We start from the raw sequence: 21,697 nt of genomic DNA on the forward strand, positions 1-21,697 counted from the left end.
GTGCACACTAGGGGCTCTAACCTCTGTAAACAAACACTAGATGCATGTACCACCTTCTCTCTATGGCTCTATGTGGATACTGGCAAATCAAAACCTGGTTCTTTGGCTTTGCAGGAAGTGCCTTAACTGCTGAGCCATCTCCCCAGACCTTGCATTCTTATCTTAAAACTTTTATGTTTGTTTATGAAATTTTTAGGTGAAATTATGAACATACCATTTATATTTATCATTTAGATAGTTTTGATATGATTAAGCTTAAGGTTGCAGACATTGTAACCCTGAGTGAACATACATTTTTTTTAAACTTTCTACTTCTAGGGGTGTCATTAGGAAAACAAGTTGTTAAGTCTTTGGATAATTTTATCAGTTGTGTTTGGGTCACCAAGGTAGATGATAAAGTAAGGATTTTATTTTTTTTCATCTCATAAGCTTTAATTCTCCCTGACTTTCTATGCTACCTTTCCTCACGGTGGGTCAGGTTTTCCCCCTGAGTTTTCCAAATGTACAAGAAGTAGTGTTTCAAATCCAGAACCCTGAGCAGCAGCCCCAGCTCCTTTTAGGTTTATTATCATGTTCCTAATATTCCACATTACTGCAAGTATTTCTTTACAATGAAGTATTTGTCAAACAAGCAGGCTCTTGTTCATTTTTTATCTTGGGATTGGAACAATGGGCTTTTTGAAGTACTTTTAAAATTTTATTTATTTATTTGAGACAGGGAGAGTGAAAGAGAGACAGCAAGAAAGAGAGATAATGGTGGCTGGAGTGATGACTCAGGAGTTAAGTTGCTTTCTTATAAAGCCTGACAGCCCAGGTTCGATTCCCCAGTACCCATGTAAAGCCAGATGCACAAAGTGGCACATGTGTCTAGAGTTTGTTTGTTGTGGCAGGAGGCTCTAGCACACCTATAGTCTCTCTTGCTCAAATAAATAAAAATACATTAAAAAAAAAAGAGATAATGGGCATGCCACTGCAAATGAAGTGCTACCTTGTGCATCTGGCTCATGTGGGACCTGGAGAATTGAACTAGAGTTCTTGGCCTTTGCAAGCAAGTGCATTAATCGCCATCTCTGCAGCCCTGAACTTTCTGTTTGTGAACATAACACATGGGAGGAAAGCTATGATGATTGTCTTAAGTCCATTTAAACATCTTTTGCTACTCCTGTTTTCCTTACATACAGACACCTAATTGGAATGAATGTCTTTGAGTTGAGATTATTCTTTCCAAACTTTCCATAGTGTCTTGTCACCTCAATTTCTTTTCTTTTCTTTCTTATTTTTTTTTCCTTTCTCTTCCTGTTCTTGTCTTTCTTTCTTTCTTTTTTTTGAGGTAGGGTCTCACTCTAGCCCATGTTGACCTGGAATTCACTATGTAATCTCAGGGTGGCCTTGAGCTCACAGTGATCCTCCTACCTCTGCCTTCTGGGTGCTGGCATTAAAGGCGTGCACCATCACACCCGGTTCACCTCAATTTCTATCTTCATGGCCTTGGTTTCAGGAGTGCTGAGTAGTATATGTGCACAGCAGGCATGTCTCTGGTTTCCTGGAGTGTGTAGTGAATGTCACCCTTTAGGTTATTACCTCAAGAGCAGCCTCATGTGGAGTGTAGCCTCTTAGTGCAGCACCAAGTCACTTTGCAGTTGGGGAGAATGTTCTGTTACCTCATCTAAGAAGCACCTCAATTGTCTCCATATCTGGTTTTTGACTGAATAATGTTACAGCAAACATAGGAATGCACTAATTTTTGTCCTTTGAGTTTCTGTTCCTTAAGATATATCCCAGGAGTAATAATTATGAATCACTGCAGTTCTGTGTGACATGTAGCGGCTTACTGGAATATTGTTTTGTACAATATCTGTTCTAATTATACTCTTGGGCATTTTTCCGACTTTCTCTATTCACTGCTGTAGGTGTACTTGCTCATGCTTACATAATTCTGCTTCATTCAAAATGTCAAAAAAGAAATTAAAAATGGAATCAGCCTAGATGGCTATCAGTAGATGAATGGATAAAGAAACTATGATTCATATATTCAAACTAATTCTGTTCAATCAGAATTTTTCTTTTTATTTTTGTAGTCAGTGAATACATTCAGCGTACCATTGTTAGCCTCTTTCCTGTCATCCCCCCTCCACCAGGACTCTCTTTGTTGGGGCATATGGATTGTTCATCGTGGGGTTAGCCTTTAGTTTGGGGTAGGAGGGAATGTCTCTGTGTGTCATGACCCAGTGTGTGGCTCGGACATTCTTTCTACTCCCTCTTCCGCAAATTTTCCTGAGCCATGTTGGGTTCATATTAGGTCTGCTTCCATGTTGAGATCTTGGGTGCCATCTGTATCTTTGGATATCTGCTTTGGTAGGGGTTGATTGTTCTCTGTGTCTATCTCCTTCACCATTGTGCTGGTTCCAGGTTTGCTAAGAAAACAGCATTCTTGCATGTTTCTGCAATTATTCTTAGTTTCAGCTGGGGCCCTTTTGAGGCATGAAGGGGTGGTTCTCTTCTTAGGATCTGCATCTATCTGAAAAAGAGAAGGAGATATTCCAATGGAGAGTAAAGTTAGCACCAAACAGATGTGGTAACCTTTTTTTTTTTTTTTTTTTTTTTTTTTTTTTTTTTTTTTTTTTTTTACAGATAGTTTAGTGGAAAGTGGGTTCATTTTTGGATATGGTTCTCACTTGTTTCCCAGCTCCAGCTATGGGTCTGTTCCACTGAGCAGATCAGTTGTCCAAATTGAAAGCAGTTTGTTTCCCACCATGGCTATGTGCCACTATTGCACTTGTATGAGCATCACGACAGGTTGCTTGCTGCTAAGTTAGACCATGTGTTGCTTGGGCAGATATTGGTCTTTATCCCCCAGTCACTCATGTAGCACCTTCTTCCACTAGACACGCTAACTTCGGACTAACTCTCTAGTAGCTTCCAGCCATGTCTCTCCATGCTACATAGCAACAGTGTATGGTGTCTTCAGCAGTAGGAACTTACCACTAACCTATGGTGGGTCCTCAAGCACTCTGACATAAATCTGTCTTCTTTTGGGAAACCTTGTAGGTCTCTGTGATTAAAAGCTCATTGTGGATGATTACCACTTGGTGGTACAAGGAGTTACAGGTCAGCAACCAAGAAGAAAAGACAGATGCAGATAAGTGATATAAAAGAGGTAGAGAGATGAGAGAGAAGAGGGCGGGAGGGTGGGAGAGAGAGAGTGAGAGAGAAATAGGAGGAGATAAGGAACAGTTTTTGTTGTCCCCACTCCAGGGCCTTGTGAATCTGGTGTTCCCTCTAAGCTCCTGGTGGAAGTTCAGCCATTTGGTCTGTGTTTTAGGATGTATAGTTTTATGGTAATGTTGCCTTTTGGGTCCAATATTGTGTACCCCCCTCCATTCCTTACCCTCTCCTCCCTCCCCACCCTCCCTATTGTCCAGTCCTCAAGATGCTTGGTAGGTATGTCAGTGACTTAGATAGATTCAGGTTAGGAGTTGTAGATGAGTAAAAATATGTGGTGATTGTCTTTATGTGATTGGGTGAGTTCACTGAGAATAAGCTGTTCTAGGCTCGACCATTTTTTTTTTTCAAATTTCATTGTGTCATTTTTCCTTACTGCTGTGTAAAATTCCATCGTGTAGATATACCACATCTTAGTTATCCATTCATCAAGTGATGGACATCTGTGTTGATTCTAGCTCTTGGCTATTATGAATTGAGCAGCTATAAACATGGTTGAGAAAATCTCTGAGCTCAGGCGTGGAGCTTTTAGGGTATATGCCCAGTAAGTGAATAAGTGGGTCTGTTGGTAACTCTATAGTCATTTTTTTAGTAGCCTCCATATTGCTTCCCAAAGTGATTGTATCATATTACATTCCCACCAACAGTGGATGAGGGTTCCTATTCGTCCACATCCTCACTAGCATTTATTTTCATTGGATTTTTGATGATTACTATCCTTACTGGGTAAAGATGGAATCTCATAGTAGTTTTAATTTGCATTTCCCTGATGATTAGGGTTGATGAACTTGAGAACTTGAGAAAGACTGGTTTCAGTTCTATGAAGGTTTGATAGAATTCAGCTGAGAAGCCATCTGGTTCTGGACTCTTATTTGGGGGAAGTTTTTTTTTTTTTTTTTAAAAACACCATTTCAATTTCAATGGGTGTGATAGGTTTATTTAGGAGATTAATCTGCTCTGTGTTTAGCTGTGGTAGATGGTATGTGTCTAGGAATTTATCCATTTCCACTATATTTTCCAATTTTGTAGAGTAGAGGTTTTTGAAGTAAGACCTGATGATTCTCCCAATTTCACTAATGTCTGTTGTGATCTCTACTTTTTCATTTCTAATTTTGTTAATTTGAAGCACCTTAGTATTACTAATTTTTTGCCTGATCAAATTGGCCAAGGTTTGTCAATCTTGTTTATTTTTTCAAAGAACCAACTTTTTATTTCATCAATTTCTTAATTCTTTTCTTAGTTTCCAATTCATTAATTTCTGCTGTGATCTTAATTATCTCTTTCCATCTGGAGCTTTGGGATTTCTCTCTGTCTTATGAAGGCATTTAGTGCTATGAATTTTCCCCGGAGGATCGCTTTCATTGTATCCCATAAGTTTTGGCACAATGCACTCTCATTGTCATTCTTTTCTAGAAAATTTCTCTATTTCATTTTTTACTTCATCCATTACCCATTTATTGTTGAAAAGTGTGTTGTTAAGTTTCCAGGAGTGTTGGGACCTAGGGGTTGGATCTGATATCATGGGGGTGGGGCCAAGCACAGTGGCTGGAAGGAAGACAAGGGCAGGGTGGGTGGGTGGAAGTCTGGGAGGTGATGTGGTAGGGTGGAGTGAACTGGCAGTTGGTGGGGTTGGAGTGTGGGAGTGTGTCATGTCAGGACAGAGTGGGGAGGATCAAGATTAGCCAGGGGCCGGGGTGGGGTGGAGCAGAGTAGGTTTGAATTTTCAGGGGTGGGGCCAGAGCAGAGCTGAGCAGAGCAGATCTGAAATCACAGGCTGGAAAAGTGGCTTGCTCCAGAAGAAGTGCGCTGGAGCAGAGCAGATAGGGTCAGAATTCACATGGGGCAGGGTTGAGCAGGTTGATCTGAAGTTTCAGGTCAGGTGGAGGCCAAGCAGAGTGGGTGGAAGTTGAGGGGTAGCAGGGCAGAGTGGAGCAATTTCAAAGTCAGGGAGGGTGGGGGCTGGGTGGAAAGGGACAGGAGTGAGGATGTGAGGGGTGTCTGAAGAGGTTTGTGGGGGGAATCTGTAACCTGGTGGAGGGGTGTGGATCCAGGCAGTTGCCTTTACCTGGTGGCACAGTTGGAAGTACTGCCTGAGTCTCCTTACCTGCAGTTACTGAGAGTAGCCTGAGGCTGGGATGCAAGTTAGGACAGCTATTTGTGATTTGGAGACAGGTGGGTTGCCTGAGAGCCTTGGAATCAGCTGATTCCTATTTTTGCCCCTCCACACCCTCTCACTGCCAATCTATTAGAGATTCTTCTCCTCTAAAAGACCCAGTGACCCCTTAATTCCTTGCCTCTCCTTCCCAGGAGATGCGACGCAGTTAGATGGATGCCATCTTGTCTAGAAGTCTTTGTTCAATCAGAATTTTATAATCTTAAATTTGTGTGTGTGTTTCCCTGTGTAAGCATGCACATGTGTCACAGTGCACATGTGCAGGTCATGTTGAGATGGCTGTGCTCCTTCTTTCCAAAAGGGTCCCTTGCTACTGCCAAGAAACGTCACACAAGGTAGGTCAAGACCTTTGAATTCCACTGGCTTCACCTCTCATGTAGGTGTATTGGAATAATAGATACATCAGCCACTTTGCATACAGCCTTACATGTGTGGTTGCATAATTGAAGATGAGCTGGCAGACTTGAAGCAGGTGTGTCTTCAACCACACAACTATTTCCTAGCACCAAGTTTACACTCTCAACAAGAGTAATAGTGTTCCTCCTTGGCCATACCCATGTCCTAATAAACACTTACAATTTGTCATTATGATTATTATTATTTGGAGAGGGGGGTTATTTTGGCTTACAGGCTCAAGGGAAAATGATGACATGAACAGAGAGTGGACATCATCCTCTGGCCAACATAAGGTGGATCATAGCAATAGGAGAGTGTGCCAAACACTGGCATTGGGAAACTGGGTAGAACACCCATAAGCCCACCCCCAACAATACTCTGTCTCCTAGAAGTGTTAATTTCCAGTTTCCATCCGCTGAGTAACATACTATCCAGAACACCTAAGTTTATGGGGTATACCTGACTAAAACTGCCACATTCTGCCTCTGGCCCCCATCCATACATGATGTAAAATTCAATGCATTCATCTAACTTTAAAAGTCCTCATAGATTTTATCAGTTGCAATGATGTTCAAACATCCCCATAGTCCAAGATCTTTTTTTAAACATTGTTAGATAGATAGATAGATAGGTAGGTAGGTAGGTAGGTAGATAGATAGATAGAGAAAACATCAATACTTACAGAAAGAAACCATGGTATTTCCCTCCCCTGCCACACTTTTCCCTTCATAACTCTGATCACTGTCATATCCCCACCCTTTCTCCATTACTGTCTTTTAATTTGATATCATCATCTTTTTCTCCTATTCTGAAGGTGTTGTGTGGGTGTGCCTAGGCATTGCAAAGTCTTGGATATCGAGGCCAAATTCTGTCCCTCAGACAGTTGTATGTAAGGAGTGGTACCCTTCCATTGGGTCTTACATTCTTTTTGCCTTCTCTTCTGCAATGGATCCTGAGCCTTGGAGGGTGTGAGATGTTTCAGTGCTTAACACTCCTCCCTCCTTTCTTCTCAGCACTATGTTGCCTTTTGCATCATCCCACTGGTCCTTGCCATTTGAAAAGAGAAGCTTTTCTAACCTGAAGTGAAGTCATCATTGATATATGAGTATGAACATTAAGTGTAATGCTTTCAGTACAATTTGGTGAGAGTAATATATGCATTTATCCAGACAAGATCAGGCTTTATATCCCTAAGGCTCATGACCTTGCCTCCCATAGGCTTCTCATGATGTTTTCAGTACCAGCCACATATCCTCTCCCTTAGAGTGGGGCTTCAGTCCAACTAGAGAGCAGTTGGCTTCCCCCAGAGCAGGTATGCCACTAATGTACTCGTTCAGTCATTTTGCCTGTCTGGCCAATCTTGAGGTTTCTGTTGTCCACTGTTTTCACTGCTGATGACTTCTGTCTCCCATAAGACTGCATACAGTGCAGCTTTTCCCGGCTTTTAGTTGGCTGGGCTACAGGGAGAAGATTTCTGCTAAGCACCTGCTTGATTTCTCAGTTGCTGGGCTCCTTACTGGGCAGGTAGGTAATGCTGTGGAAGGACCAGGCCTGCTGGTTATTCCCAAGGGGTTGAAGGAGGAAGATGAACGTACAACGACTCAGAAACCTTTCCTGGCCACTGGAGAAAAACCACACTGAGTCGGGTGTCTTTTCGAAGCAGGAACTCACAGGAAAAAACTTGCTTTATTGCTATGAGCAGTTGCCTATATCATGTTGGGGATGAAGGCAAGGATTTTAGGACGGGTTGGGGGGAGGAGGTAAGGGCCAATACTAAACTGTAACTATTGAAATGATAATTACAATTGCCACGTGGAAGTGGCAGGCCAGAAGCCATTAGGCATCTTGCTGAGTCCTAGCTGGCCAGAGACAGGTCGCCAAACTTTAGCTAGGCTCAGGAAGTTCCACTAGGCCTCACACCTGGGCCTCTCAGAGTCCAACATCTCCCCCTTTTGTTTTTGTAAGAGCATTCATCACTGTGGCTCCTGTCTTAGGTTGTCCCCCTCTGGGGATCTTACCCGTCATTGGTCACATGGAGGGCAGGCGAGGTGGCAGTGGGTCATCTGAGGAACTTAATTCCTGAGTTGCTAGCCTGTGGTAATGTATATCGACCTGATGAGGTTTTATTGCCTCTAGCCACTGGTGAATAAATTGTGTAATTCTGTTAATTACACAAGGCCCGACATTGAGGATAAGGAGGGGGAGGGGTCCAGGTAGAGGGAGAAGGTAGGGTAAGAAGTCATATAAGACAGTCCGCAGTGGGTTGTCTGGGAGGTCCCATCACCTCCTCTCCAAGTCTCCCTGGAGCCTGTTAACCTTGTCCTGGACGATTTGGATTTATTGACGTAAAAGCGGCATTTTTCCTGTAAAAACAAACATACCCCTCCCTTTTCGGCCCTTAGTAGGTCTAGTCCCCTCCTGTTTTGTAGGACTACCTCAGCCAGGGAACCTAGCTTCCAGAAATGATATTTACATCTGTGATTAAGGTGGCTTGGGCACAAAAGCCCATCCAATTACTGGGCAGAAAGTCATAGGCCATCCCACCTCCACAAACATAAGCCATTTTAGAAGGCAGGCAGCGTTGAGCACTGGGCTCAGTTGTGTTAAAAGTACAGAAGGAAGGATCAATGTATCCCACATCTATACTGGAATTATTAGGGGAAGGTGGGGCCCAAATGCCCAGAGGAAACATTGGGAAAAGCTGGACAGGGATGGGGAAGGTGGCTGAGTAATTTTTTAAGGTCATATGGGCAACGGTACTGCAAGCAGCCAAAGATGCCCAGATTGGAGGCAAAGCCAGCAATCCTCCGCAAGGGAGGGAGTTATTTAGTTTAGCAGGGTGAAGGACCATTTTAGGAACAGTCCTCAGGGATGGGACACTCCCTAGAGAAGTGATTGTTAGTGTCCCCTTGTTGGGACACATATTTTAGGTCTCTCGCTGGTACCCAAATGGTTCTTTTTACAAAGTTTTTCCATGGACAAATTCCATGAGCTTTACATAAGTTTCTATCAAAAAACTCTATTCTGTTACAGAGTTTTTGTACTTCAGTCACTTTTTAGTACAAAAGATTATCCCAAGGTTGGAAAACAAACAAACCCTTTGATCCCAGCAACACAAACATATATAAAAGAATGGCCAGCTCTTATCAGTTACACTGAATGTGTGTAATCTTGCTTACATGTAGGTGCTAAAGTCTTCCTGTCAAATGGCCCAGAGCTATGGATACAAGGCCAGCCAAATGGTTTGAGACAATTCCCCGTTTTTTATATATTATTTTTTTATGAACTGGGCCCCTCCAGGCCTTTGTGTAGAAAGACTGTGTCTGTCTTAGGTTGTTCTGTATGATATTTAGGCCTTACCCATCATCGGTAAATGAATTCTATCATTCATGTCCTGTGTTAGGTTGACCAATGAGAGAATCTTACCCATCTTTGACTACCAGCCTCTGCAGGGGCTTTAAGATAATGTCTCAGGAAGCCATGGTCGGGTCCGTAGCTGTATTCCATGTGCATTTGTATGGATATCTATAATGGATCTTAAAAGGCATTTAACGAGTATGGGCAGCAGACACAGAATGAGAAAAAGACAAACACCTGTAGTAGCAAAGCTTCCTATATAAGAAGTGAGAGAATTCCATCTAGGCAACGCAGACTTAAAAGCAGATGTTAAGTCATCAGTAGCTTTAGATGCATTAAAAATAAGATGATTATTTTGCAAAGACAAAATCTCTGAATGTAACTGAATCAGATCCAAGGAAATATTATCATTGTGTCAAATATCTCTTAAATGAATTTTCCCAACATTGTTGACTTTTATTATATTTTTTAGAAGTAACATAAATCCATTGAAAATACACATGACACTTCAAACAAGTTTTAACTTTTAACCCTAGTATATAGAGCATTTAACAGGTGAAACTGTATGTAGGGTAAGGATTGAGCCCAAGATCTTAAAGGGAGGTACAGTTTGAACTTTCTCAGGAGCTACTTTAAAGCTGTATGAAGGATACTTAGACATTAAAAGTACAAGCCTAAAGCTGAATATCACAGCACACTTTAGGAACTCCTATTAGGCACACTTTGTATATCTTTAGATGAAACCCACTGTCACACCTTAAGATAAACAATTGAATATATTGAGGGCCATTTATTTAAATTACCACATTTCGCCCCTGGCTCCCAATAGATTTTTAACTATCACACATTATAAATTATTAGAAAAATTTAGAATATTTAGGGTAAATAATGGCTTTTTTAGTTGGTCATGTGGGGGAAAGGATTCCCCCTTTTGTTTTTGTAATTGAGACTTGAGAGTTTGATTATATCTTTTAACGGTAGCCTGGCCCCAAGGGTTGTATGGAATTCCTGTGGAATGTGAGATTTTCCATGTCTGGAGAAATTCTACAAAGGCCTTGCTTAAGAAGTAGGGGTCATTATCTGTTTTAATTTGATCAGGCAGCCCAAGAGTGGCAAAACATTGAAGCATATGACTAATGGCATGTTTAGATTTTTCCCCAGCATGTGCCAATGCCCAGTAGGCATGGGAAAAGGTCAATGATCCCAGTCACCACGAGAGGGCGGACTTCTCCCCTTTCCCCACCTGGGTCAGTTTAAGGGGGCCACGTGGCAGTCTCCCAGGAGGGAGACTACCCGCCAACTTTCAGTAGGGGAGGGTCGGGCACAAGTTTCCAGGAGGGGGGCCATCTATTTGAATTACCAAATTCCACCTCTGGCTCCCAATAGATTTATAACCATTATATATTATAAGTTGTATTTAGTTTAATTTTAAAGGTCCCCATAGTCTTGACCAGTTTAAGGTATTAAGATCTGTAAAATTAAACAAGTTAAAAACTTCTAACATATAAAGGCACAGAATAAATATTTTTAACTGGTATAAGGCATAGCAAGGAGAGACTAAAACAATGTAAACTGAACCACCATAACTTAAAATTAGTCTTAGTGTCTGTAATTTTACTTGCTTGAGGTTTTTTAGCTTAAAATCTTAAGTCTCAGCCAGGCGTGGTGGTGTACACCTTTAATCTCAGCACTTGGGAAATGGAAGTAGGAGGATTATCATGAGTTTTACGCCACCCTGAGGCTCTATAGGGAATTCCAGGTCAGCCTGGGCTAGAGTGAAACCCTACCTTGAGAAACCAAAACAAACAAACAAAAAATCGTAAATCTCTTAATCCAATATCTCTAGCTAAGCATATCAGTCTATTACAAATTTAACCGTGATTAAACTCTCTGGGCCTGGGCAGCAGGACACAGCCCTTATGCCAGTAGTCCAGTTCCAATGAAGTCCTCTGTAGTCTTTCTTTCCTCTTAGAAAGCTTATGAGCTGAGCCTCGAAGTTTAATGCTGTCTGCACTTAGTATTTTTAAATTTTTATCTGAATAGTCCATAAAATTTGGCTTACTACTCCAGAAGACACCTTCAGTTGTAAGCACCAAGTCCATGCCTATTCCTCCAAAACAAAGGTTTCAAAAGATTAACATCCACATGGTCAGGTTCATCTCAGCTCATCAGACAGCTTTAGGTTCTCTGAAATAAACTTCCAGAATAGGCACAGTTATGGAGGAAGGAATATTTATTGAAGCTTACAGATCCAGGGGAAGTTTCAAATGGCAGAAAAAGCTGGTCTGCCTTCACAGGCCCAAGGAAAGAGAGAGAGAGAGAGAGAGAGAGAGAGAGAGAGAGAGAATGAGAGAGGGAAAGAAGCACCAGCCTTTAGAAACATAAAAGCCGCAGATGCAGCTTTTTTGGCCCCGTTCAGAAATACCAGTGTTGCTGGCAAACCGAAGGTGAAGGGAAAGAGAAAGGGAATGAAGTGTTGTTGACAATCTAGTGCAGGTTATAGAAGCAAAGTTTTGCGCATTAAATATGAAGATTGCCTTATAACTTATGAGTCTATGCACACCCACACATGTACACCAATTGCCTCCTCAATGACTTCCTCTCACGGGGGCATGAGTCTGCTGGATGCCCAGAGCCCCATGTTGGGCGCCAGATGACGGGCTCCTTCACAGGCAGGTAGGTAGTGCTGTGGAAGGACCTGGCCTGCTGGTTCCTCCCAAGGGGTTGAAGGAGGAAGATGAACGTATGATGACTCAGAAACCTCTCCTGGCCACCGGAGAAAAACCACACTGAGTTGGGAGTCTTTTCAAAGCAGGAACTCACAGAAAATTCTCGCTTTATTGCTATGAGCAGTTGCCTATATAATGTTGGGGACAAAGGCGGGGATTTTAGGATGGGGGGAGGGGGAGAGGTAAGGTCCAATAGAAAACTGTAACTATTGAAATGGTTATTACAATTGCCACACAGAAGTGGTAGGCCAGAAGCCATGAGATGTCTTGCTGAATCCTAGCTGGCCGGAGACAGGTCGCCAAACTTTAGCTAGGCTCAGGAAGTTCCACTAGGCCTTACGCCTGGGCCTTTCAGAGCCCAACACTCAGTGACTTTGCTGCTCAGGCATGTGAAGTCTTCAGCAATAAGATATTACCATCTCTTTCTCCTGGGAAACCAAGGGCCTTGGCAAGAGCCTATGATGATTTGGAGTCAAGAGGGACCTCCCTGGCCAGCAACTTACTGGAAGGTATCCCATCCCTGGCACTGAAAGTTTTCTAGTAATAATGTATGGCTTCTGGATGTGCCATTATTTGAGAAAAGATTTTCGTATCTCTTATTCAGAATATCTTGAATTTTGATTGACCTGTCCTCCCCATACCTTTCCTTTATACTATCTTTTCCCTGACCTTGCTTAGGCCTTTACCCTCCCTGTAATCTGTTCTTCTACTTACATATATACAATACCATCCCCATAAGACCTTCCCTCTCCTGCCTCCCTTGTAGCCTTTTTTTCTTGCTTATAGGCCTCTGCTACTGATTCTTGGTTCCAGATCACACACAAGTCTATACATTTGTAGCTAGGATCCCCATCCAACAGAGAGCATGCAACATTTGGTTTTCTGGGCCTGGGTTACCTCATTTAGTGTAATCCTTTCTAGATCTATCCATTTCCCTGCAAATTTCATTTTTCTTTACCACTGAATAGAACTCCATTGTGTAGATGTACCACATCTTTATTACCATTCCTCTGTAGATGGACATCTAGGCTGGTTCCATTTCCTAGCTATTGTGAATAGAGCAGCAGTAAACATGGTTGTGCAAGTATCTCTACGGTAGTGCAAATAGTCATTAGGATATATGCCTAGGAGTGCTATAGCTGTATCATATGGCAAATGTAATTTTAGCTCTCTCAAGAACCCCCACACTGATTTGCACAATGTCTGTACCAGATTACATTCCCACCAGCAGTGCAGAAGGGTTCACCTTTTACCACATCCTTGTCAACACTTATTTGCTTATTATTTGTTTACTTGAGAAGAGAGAGATGGAATCTCAAGGTAGTTTTAATTTGCATTTCCCTGATGGATAAGGATGTAGAACACTTTTAGATGTTTATATGCCATCTGTATTTCTTCTGATGAGATCTCTCTATTTTTAGTCCCATAGCCCATTTTTTTTATTGGTGTGTTTGATTTATCATTTTTGTTTTTCAAGTTTTTTTGTAGATTCTGAATATTAATTTTCTGTCACATGTGCAGCTGATAAAGACTTTCTCCCATTCTGTATGTTGTCTCTTTGCTCTATTCACAGTGTCCTTTGCTGAACAAAAGCATTGTAATTTAATGAGATCCTAGTAGTTGATTAGTGGTTTTATTTTCTGAGCAATTGGGGTTATATTAAGAAGTTACTATATATGCCAATATGTTGAATGGTTTCCTGTACCTTTTCCTTAATTTCAGAGTTTCATGTCTGATACTAAGCTCCTTGATCCACTTTAATTTGATTCTTGTGCCTGGAGAAAGACAAGGATCTATGACCATTTTTCTACATACAGATATCCAGTTTTCCCAGCACCACTTGTTGTCGAGGCTGTATTTTCACCAGTGAATATTTTTGGCATTTTTGTCAAAAACCAGATGGCTGTGGCTGCCTGGATTAACATCTAGGTCCAATATTCTTTTCCATTGATCTACATGTCTGTCTTTGTGCCAATACCATGCTTTCTTTTTATTACTATGGCTTTGTAATATAGCTTATAATTGGGTATGGTGATACCACCAACCTTATTTTTGTTGCTCAAAATTGTTTTGGCTACTCTAGGTTTCTTGTACTTCTAAATTAATTTTAGGATTGTTTTTTCTATTCCTGTGAAGAATGCCATTGGAATTTTAAAGGGGATTGCATTAAATACATAGAATGCTTTTGGTACAGTTGACAGTTTTGTAATATTGATTTTTCCAATCCAAGAACATGGGATGTGTTTCCGTTTCCTTGTATCTTCTGCAACTTCTCGCTTGAGTGTTTTAAAATTCTCATTGAGGAAATCCTTCACTTCCTTAATTAAGTTTATTCTAAGGTACTATATTGATTATTATGATGATGATGATGATTATTTTAGGCAATTATGAATGGGAGAGATTCCATGATTTCTTTTCATTCTCGGCAGGTTTCTTGTTAGTATATAGGAAAACTACTGGTTTCTGGATATTTATTTTGTCCTGCTAAGTTGCTAAAATTTTTACCACCTCTAACAATTTGGTGGCAGAGTTTTTAGGGTCCTTTATGTATAGAATCATATAATCTGCAAATAATGATAATTTGATCTCTTCCTTTCCAATCTGTATCCCTTTTATGAGTGTCTCTTACCTTATTGCTATAGCCAAGACTTCCAGCATTAGGTTAAATAATAGTGGGGACAGTGGATACTCTGGTTTTGTTCCTGAATTTAGTGGAAAAGCTTTGAGTTTTTCACCATATAGTATTATTTTGGCTGTAGATTTGTCAAAACTAGCTTTTATTATGTTGAGTTATGTTCCTTCTATTTCAAGTTATTATAATACTTTTACCATGAAAGGATGTTGGATTTTGTTGAATGCCTTTTTGTCATCTATTATCTGATCATGTGATTTTTTTTCCTTTAGACCATTTATATGATGTATTGCATTAATTAATTTGCATATGTTGAACCATTTCTGTATCTCTGGGTTTTAGCCAACTTGGTTGCAGTGAATAATCTTTTTGATATAGTCTTGTATTATGTTTGCTAATATTTTGTTCAGAATATTTGCAACTATGTTCATGGAGGAGATTGGTTTGTCATTTTCTTCCTTCCTTCTTTTCCTTCTGTCTGTCTGTCTCTTCCTTCCTTTCTCTTTCTTTCTCTGTATCTCTCTCTTAAATTTCCATCTTAGGACTACCTCCATTGTGTCCCAAAGGTTTTAGTACGTTGTATTATCATCATCATTTGATTGTATGAATTCATTGAGTTCCTTTTTGATTTCTTCAATGACACATTGATCATTCAATAGTATACTGTTTAGTCTCCATGTTTTTCTGTATGCTGTCTAGCTTTTCTTGCTGCTGATTTGCAGTTTAATCCCATTGTAGTAAGATAAGAGTACAAGGGATTATTTAAATTTTCCTATATTTGTAGAGATTTGTTTTTTGTCCTAATATATGCTCTGTTTTAGAAAATGTTCCATGTGCTGCTGAGAAAAAATGTATAATCTGTAGCATTTGAACGGAATGTTCTGTACTTATCTGTTAGGCCCATTTGTTCCATGATATCATTTAATTCAGATGTCTCTCTATTTATTTATTTTTGCCAGGATGGCCTGTCAATTGATGATAGTAAGGTAATGAACTCTCCCACTTAATTGTGTTTGATGTTGTCTGTGACCTTAAGGTCTAATAGTGTTTGATGAAACTGTGAGCCCCATGTTAGGTGCATATATGTTTAAGATTGTAATATCTTCCTGCTGGAGTGTTCTTTTAATCAGTATAAAATGACCTTCTTTATCTTTCCTCCCTAATGTTGGTTTGAAGCCTATCCTGTCAGATATTATGATAGGAAGCCCTGTTTGATTCCTAGGCCTGTTTGCTTGAAATACCATTTTCTATCCTTTCAGTCTAAGGCAGTATCTATCTTTTATTGAGAGATGAGTTTCCTGGAGGCAACAAATGGCAAGATCCTGCTTTGTAATCCAGTCTGCAGGCCTGTGTCCTTTGAAGGGTGCATTGAGGTCATTGATATGAAGAGTTATTATTGAAAGGCATACATTTATTCTTGCTATTCTTCTCTTCCTTCTCCTTCTTCTTCTTCCTCCTCTTCTTCTCCTCCTCCTCCTCCTCCTCCTCCTCCTCCTCCTCCTCCTCCTCCTCCTCCTCCTCCTCCTCCTCCTTCTTCTTCTTCTTCTTTTTTAACTGTTTCCTGTTTTCCCTTTACTCATTTGTTTTAACTGTTATTTGAGTGTGGTTTATTTTATCCTGTTTCCTCCTGTGTATGTTTTGTTTTCTCTTTGGCATTAGGAAACTCTTCAAGTATTTTCTGTAGAGCTGGTTTAGTTGTCATAAATTCCTTTAGCCTGATTTTGTTGTGGAATGTCCTTATTTCTCCATCAATTTGGATAGTGTTGCAGGATAAAGTAATCTTGGTCGACAGTTGTTATCCTTCAGAACATTGAATACATCATTCCAACCCCTTCTGGCTTTCAAACTTTGTGTGCAGTTATTCTGATGGGATTGCCTTTGTCAGTGACTTGCTTTTACTTTCTAACTGCATTCAATATATTTTCTTTGGTTTCTGCATTTAGTAGTTTAATTATAACATGGTGAGGAGAGGTTCTTTCCAGGTTTTGTCTGTTTGGTGTCCTAACAGCTTTTTGTATCTGCATTGGCATTTCTTTTCCAATTTGGGGACGTTTTTCTTCTATGATTTTGTTGAAAACTCCTACTAAGCCTCTGGATTGAAATTATTCTCCTTCTGTTATACCCTAAATTTTTATGTTTGATCTTTTCATAGTGTCCTGCATTTCTTGAAATTTTCTTTATTTCTTGGTATTAGCTTGTCTTTCTCTTTGTTGGATTGCATTAGATCTGCCATCTGGTCTTCTAGTTTAAATACACTGTTTTCTCCTTCCTCCATTCTACTGGTGAGACTTTCCACAATGCTTTTTTATTTATTTATTTATTTTATTCAATTGACTGTATTCTTCAAGGCTAGGATTTCATTCTAGTTTGTCTTCAGTATTTTTTTTTTTTGTTTGTTTGTTTGTCTGTTTTGAGGTAGGGTCTCACTCTAGTCCAGGCTGACCTGGAGTTCACTATGGAGTCTCAGGGTGGCCTTGAACTCACGGCGATCCTCCTACCTCTGCCTCCCAAGTGCTGGGATTAAAGGCGTGCACCACCACACCCGGCTTTTCTTCAGTATTTTTATTACCTTACTCATATCTTTTAGTGACCTCTTTTATTTCTTTAAGCTGGTTTCCTGTGTTCTCTTTCAGAAGTTTGCTTTCTCCTTTAATTGCTTTGTTTTCTTCATTGATGCCCTCCATTGCTTCTCTGATTTCTTTGAGCATAGATACCATAATTTTCTTGAAATCTTTATCAAGCATTTCATCAAAAACAGTCTCATTGTTGATCATTTCTGATGAATTTATAGTTTTGGGAGGGATCGTATTGTGTTGATTCTTTGAGTTTCTTGTATTATATTGTAGTGACTTTTACATCCTGAATTGGTTTGATGCTTTGGTTTTCTACTTATCTGCAGTGTTCCCAGATGTGGCAATCCACCTCTATATACCCTCAGGATATGAGTTCAAGGTGCCAGGTGTAGCTCTTGTCCCTTAGTCAAGTCACAGAAGTAATCCTAGGTGTTGAGTTTGCTTGCTAAGAAAGTATTCTAGTGGACTGTGTAGCATAATTTACTGGAAAATTCTAAACTTCAACCAAGTAATGTACACAATGAATAAAAACCAGCACAAAGTATGCAATTGTGGGGATTAAAACAGAGTCATATAAAGCCAAAATCCCTAAGGGTCTGTGTTGTTCTGCACCCTTAATCTTGTCAGCTGGGAGGTAGAGATTTCTGTTCTTAATTGGATTCCAGGTCAACCTCGATCTGGATCAGACCCTGCCCACAATAATGACCAAAGCCAAAACAAAGGCCCTACATATATGAAAGCATCAAAGGCAACTGTACAAAACCCCCAAATACAGTCTATTTGAAAATAGTAAAGCCAACCAAATATATAACCTGCCCTGACAAGGAAAGAGAGATTAGCTCTTGTAGTGCAGGTCTGTCTACTTTTTTTATTTCTGCGTTTCTTTCTTTTGTGTCTGAGAGTCTCATTACCTTTTGGGTGGCTTTCAGTCTCACCAATGCTGAGTGTCTGCCTTTATCCCTCTTTGTTGTGCTGTGCAGCTGTACCTCTGACCCGCTCTGCTGGCTGTTCCACTGGGGCCTCAATGCTGGAGGTTGGTGGTTCTGATGGTGGGGGATGGGAGAGTTCATTCTTCTGGAGTTACTCACACTTTCAGTACCTCTTCAGTTGATCTCATCTGTTTTTCCTTCAGATTTCTTAACTTTACAGGAAGGCTGATGAAGTTGAAAAATTCTGTTGCTTGGTTTCTGCTGCTGCTGCTGCTACTGCCTCGCATGCCTGGCATGGTGTCACACCTGGCAGATGCAGAGCGCAGATCACAGGTTGCAAGTGCCTCAGTGAGACTCTAGCCATTTTCCTGCAAATTTCTCTTATGGATGTTACTGTCAGATGTAACTTGTGATTTAGGTTTTAAATCCTATCCTGTTTTTCTTTTTCTGTTTACTTTTTATTTATTTATTTATTTTTTATTTTCACAATTTTTATTAACATTTTCCATAATTATAAAAAATAACCCATGGTAATACCTCCCGCCACATGCTTTCCCCTTTGAAATTCCATTCTCCATCATATTACCTCCCCATCTCAATCATTGTACTTACATATATACAATACCAACCTATTAAGTACCCTCCTCCCTGCCTTTTTGTTCCCTTTATGTCTCCTTTTTAACTTACTGGCCTCTGCTACTAAGTATTTTCATTCTCACGTGAAGCCCAATCATCTGCAGCTTGGATCTACATATGAGGGAGAACATGTGGCACTTGGCTTTCTGGGCCGGGGTTACCTCACTTCGTATAATCCTTTCCAGATCCATGCATTTTTCTGCAAATTTCATAACTTCATTTATCTTTACCTCTGAGTAGAACTCCATTGTATAAATATGCCACATCTTCATTATCCACTCATCAGTTGAGGAACATCTAGGCTGGTTCCATTTCTCAGCTATTGTAAATTGAGCAGCGATAAACATGGTTGAGCACGTACTTCTAAAGAAATGAGATGAGTCCTTAGGATATATGCCTAGGAGTGCTATTGCTGGGTCATATGGAAGATCAATCTTTAGTTGTTTTATGCAAGAGTAGTTATTATAACAACCAGATCCTCTAGCAACAAAGAGGTTAAGATTTCTGGTCTGTTTAGAGATCCAAGTCAGCTTGTGACCAAGTGAGACCCTTCTGTGGTGCAATGAATCCCAGTTACCTTCTTGGATGATTTTGGTCTCAGTCAATTGCTGGCTGGATTGTTGGGTTGCTGTCCTGATTTCTGGAGCTGGGCACTGTCTTTTCCTGTGGGGCAAACCAAGGCTGGAAACCATGGCCCTGCAGATTGGCACCCCCACTGCTGGAATTGCTACTGCTGCTGCTGAAGCTGCTGCTAATGGATCTGTCGCCACTGCTGCTAAAGCTGCCGCTGCTGGGTTTGTCGCCACTGCTGCTAAAGCTGCCGCTGCTGGGTGTGTTGCCACTGCTGTTGAAGCTGCTGCTGCTGCTGTAGCTGTAGCTGCCACTGCTGGTTCCGCCACTGCTGCCTCTGAAGCTTCCACTTCTGAATCTGCGGCTGCTGCCTTTGAAGCTGCTGCTACTGGATCTGTCGCTGCTGCCTCTGAAGCTGCTGCTGCTGCCTCTGAAGCCCCCGCCACTGATGTTGCTGCCGGACTCTGCTCCTGCTTGGGTCCCGCTGTCGGCACAAGTTGGCGTGGCCAGGTCCCGGGACTGCTGCTCTGTTCACTGGAGCTGGGCTCAGGCAGTGGGGGAGGGCAGGGAGCAGCTGATCTCGTTCTCTCACTGTTCCACGTGTTCTTCTACCTTGTGATACGTTCCTCTGTTGTTCACTGCTGTGAGCTCTGGTGTGAGTGGAAGCTCCCCGCACCTGGCTTTTCCTGTGGGTCAAGCTGAGCCTGGCGGCTTTCTGTTGCACTGCCGCCACCGTGGTTGGTGGACCTGCCAGGGTCACTTTTGCCAGCCTGTGTGGACTCTGGATGCTCTGGATCTCTTCTACTTCTCCCCTGCCATTTCAATCTCATTTTTTAGTAAAAGTGTGTATTTTGCTGAGTTTTTTTTGGTCTTTTTCCCCTGTAGGCTGCTTTGACATGGTACCTTTGCCACCATCTTAACCAGAAGTCCTTGTTTGTTTGTTTGTTTATTTTTTAAATGGGGGTGTATACAAGCCCTTTTATAGAGCCATTAAAAAAAAAAGCAGGTAGAGGGAGAGAGAGAGAGAAAAAAAGGTACAGAAAAAGAATAACTTGCTTCTTATGTCCCCTAAAGAAAATAAATAAATAAATAAAGCACACAGTACCAACATGCTCAACAATAAGGGTTTATTTTCCTTATTTTTTTTTCTTTATGGGACAACTTTCTTTTTCAAATTTTTATTAACAACTTTCATGGTTATAAAAAATACCACATGGTAATACCCTCCCTCCCCCCACTTTCCCTTTGAAACTCCCTTCTCCATCAAATCCCCCCCCCCCAATCAGTCTGTCTTGTAATTTTTTTGCCTTTACAAATATCCTCATTTAATTTAAGCTGAAATATCTTGGAAATTTTTAGAATTATAAGATCAGAAACAATATAGTAAACACCATAATATCTTAAGATAAAGTTGAAAGATTTGGAGTATGCAGTCATTTTTAATTTTAACAAAATAGATAATTTCATATTACATTGAGTGCCAAGTCTATCCACTCATTATTAATAAAGTTTTAAAAATATTTTCTATAAAATTGAAGTATTTGACTGAAAACTAAACCATAACATTTCTACAGGTCCAGAGACCCCAACATTACCCCCAATATTATTTTGATAAACTTGAAAAATACAGAAAAGTACAAAAAATAAGACAAGATATCCATATACCACAACTGAGCATTAGCCAGTATCTTTATATATTTACTTGCAGTCTTTATGAGAAATGGATGTTTATATAAAAAGCTGAAGCCCCCTTCCCACCCACCTCCCTCATTTATCCCACTACCTTCTCCAATCTTCACAGGCCACCATTGAAAGGAGTTTGGACTGTATCCTTATGACTCATCTCAAAATCATTTATATTCATATGTATATCCATTACCAATATAAAGTACAGAGTTATATTAAGAAAAATTAAATTTTATGGAAAGTCACTGTACTATATTCTGCAACTTGAGTCTCCTTCCCCATCATTTCTAGTAGCTTTCTACATGTTGATCTCACTGGTTGCATTTTTACAGATATATGCATATAATTCCACCTTGCAAATTTTCCATTCTGTTCCTGCCAGGAATTTCAGTTCTTCTCAAATATTTGACTACTCTAGATCAAGCCACTGTAAATTTCCTGGTATCTAATTCCTGGGCTCATAAGAACTGCTAAGTACTTTTAAATGGTTCAAAGAATGTTTCCTTGCTCCCAAGGTCATGATTATACCATTTTCATATTCTGTTTTCAATCTCCATAGAGTAATTTTTAGTTCAAGATGTACACTTTCGAGCCGGGCGTGGTGGCACACGCCTTTAATCCCAGCACTTGGGAGGCAGAGGTAGGAGGATCTCCGAGAGTTCAAGGCCACCCTGAGACTACATAGTGAATTCCAGGTCAGCCTGAGCCAGAGTGAGACCCTACCTCGAAAAACCAAAAAAAATAAAAAAATAAAAAAATGTACACATTCCTCCTCAGAACAAGTTTATTTCCAA

At 40.6% G+C, this 21,697-nt stretch overlaps 1 protein-coding gene across 1 annotated transcript in view; it reads left to right on the forward strand.

Annotated features, from left to right (window-relative positions):
- LOC101608783 (zinc finger protein 420-like) overlaps positions 1–21,697 on the forward strand; it is a 78,294-nt gene that overhangs the window by 30,533 nt on the left and 26,064 nt on the right. The window lies entirely within an intron of this gene.

The sequence above is a fragment of the Jaculus jaculus genome, unplaced genomic scaffold (genome assembly GCF_020740685.1).
Source record: "Jaculus jaculus isolate mJacJac1 unplaced genomic scaffold, mJacJac1.mat.Y.cur mat_scaffold_34_1_3701052_arrow_ctg1, whole genome shotgun sequence".
NCBI lineage: Eukaryota > Metazoa > Chordata > Mammalia > Rodentia > Dipodidae > Jaculus > Jaculus jaculus.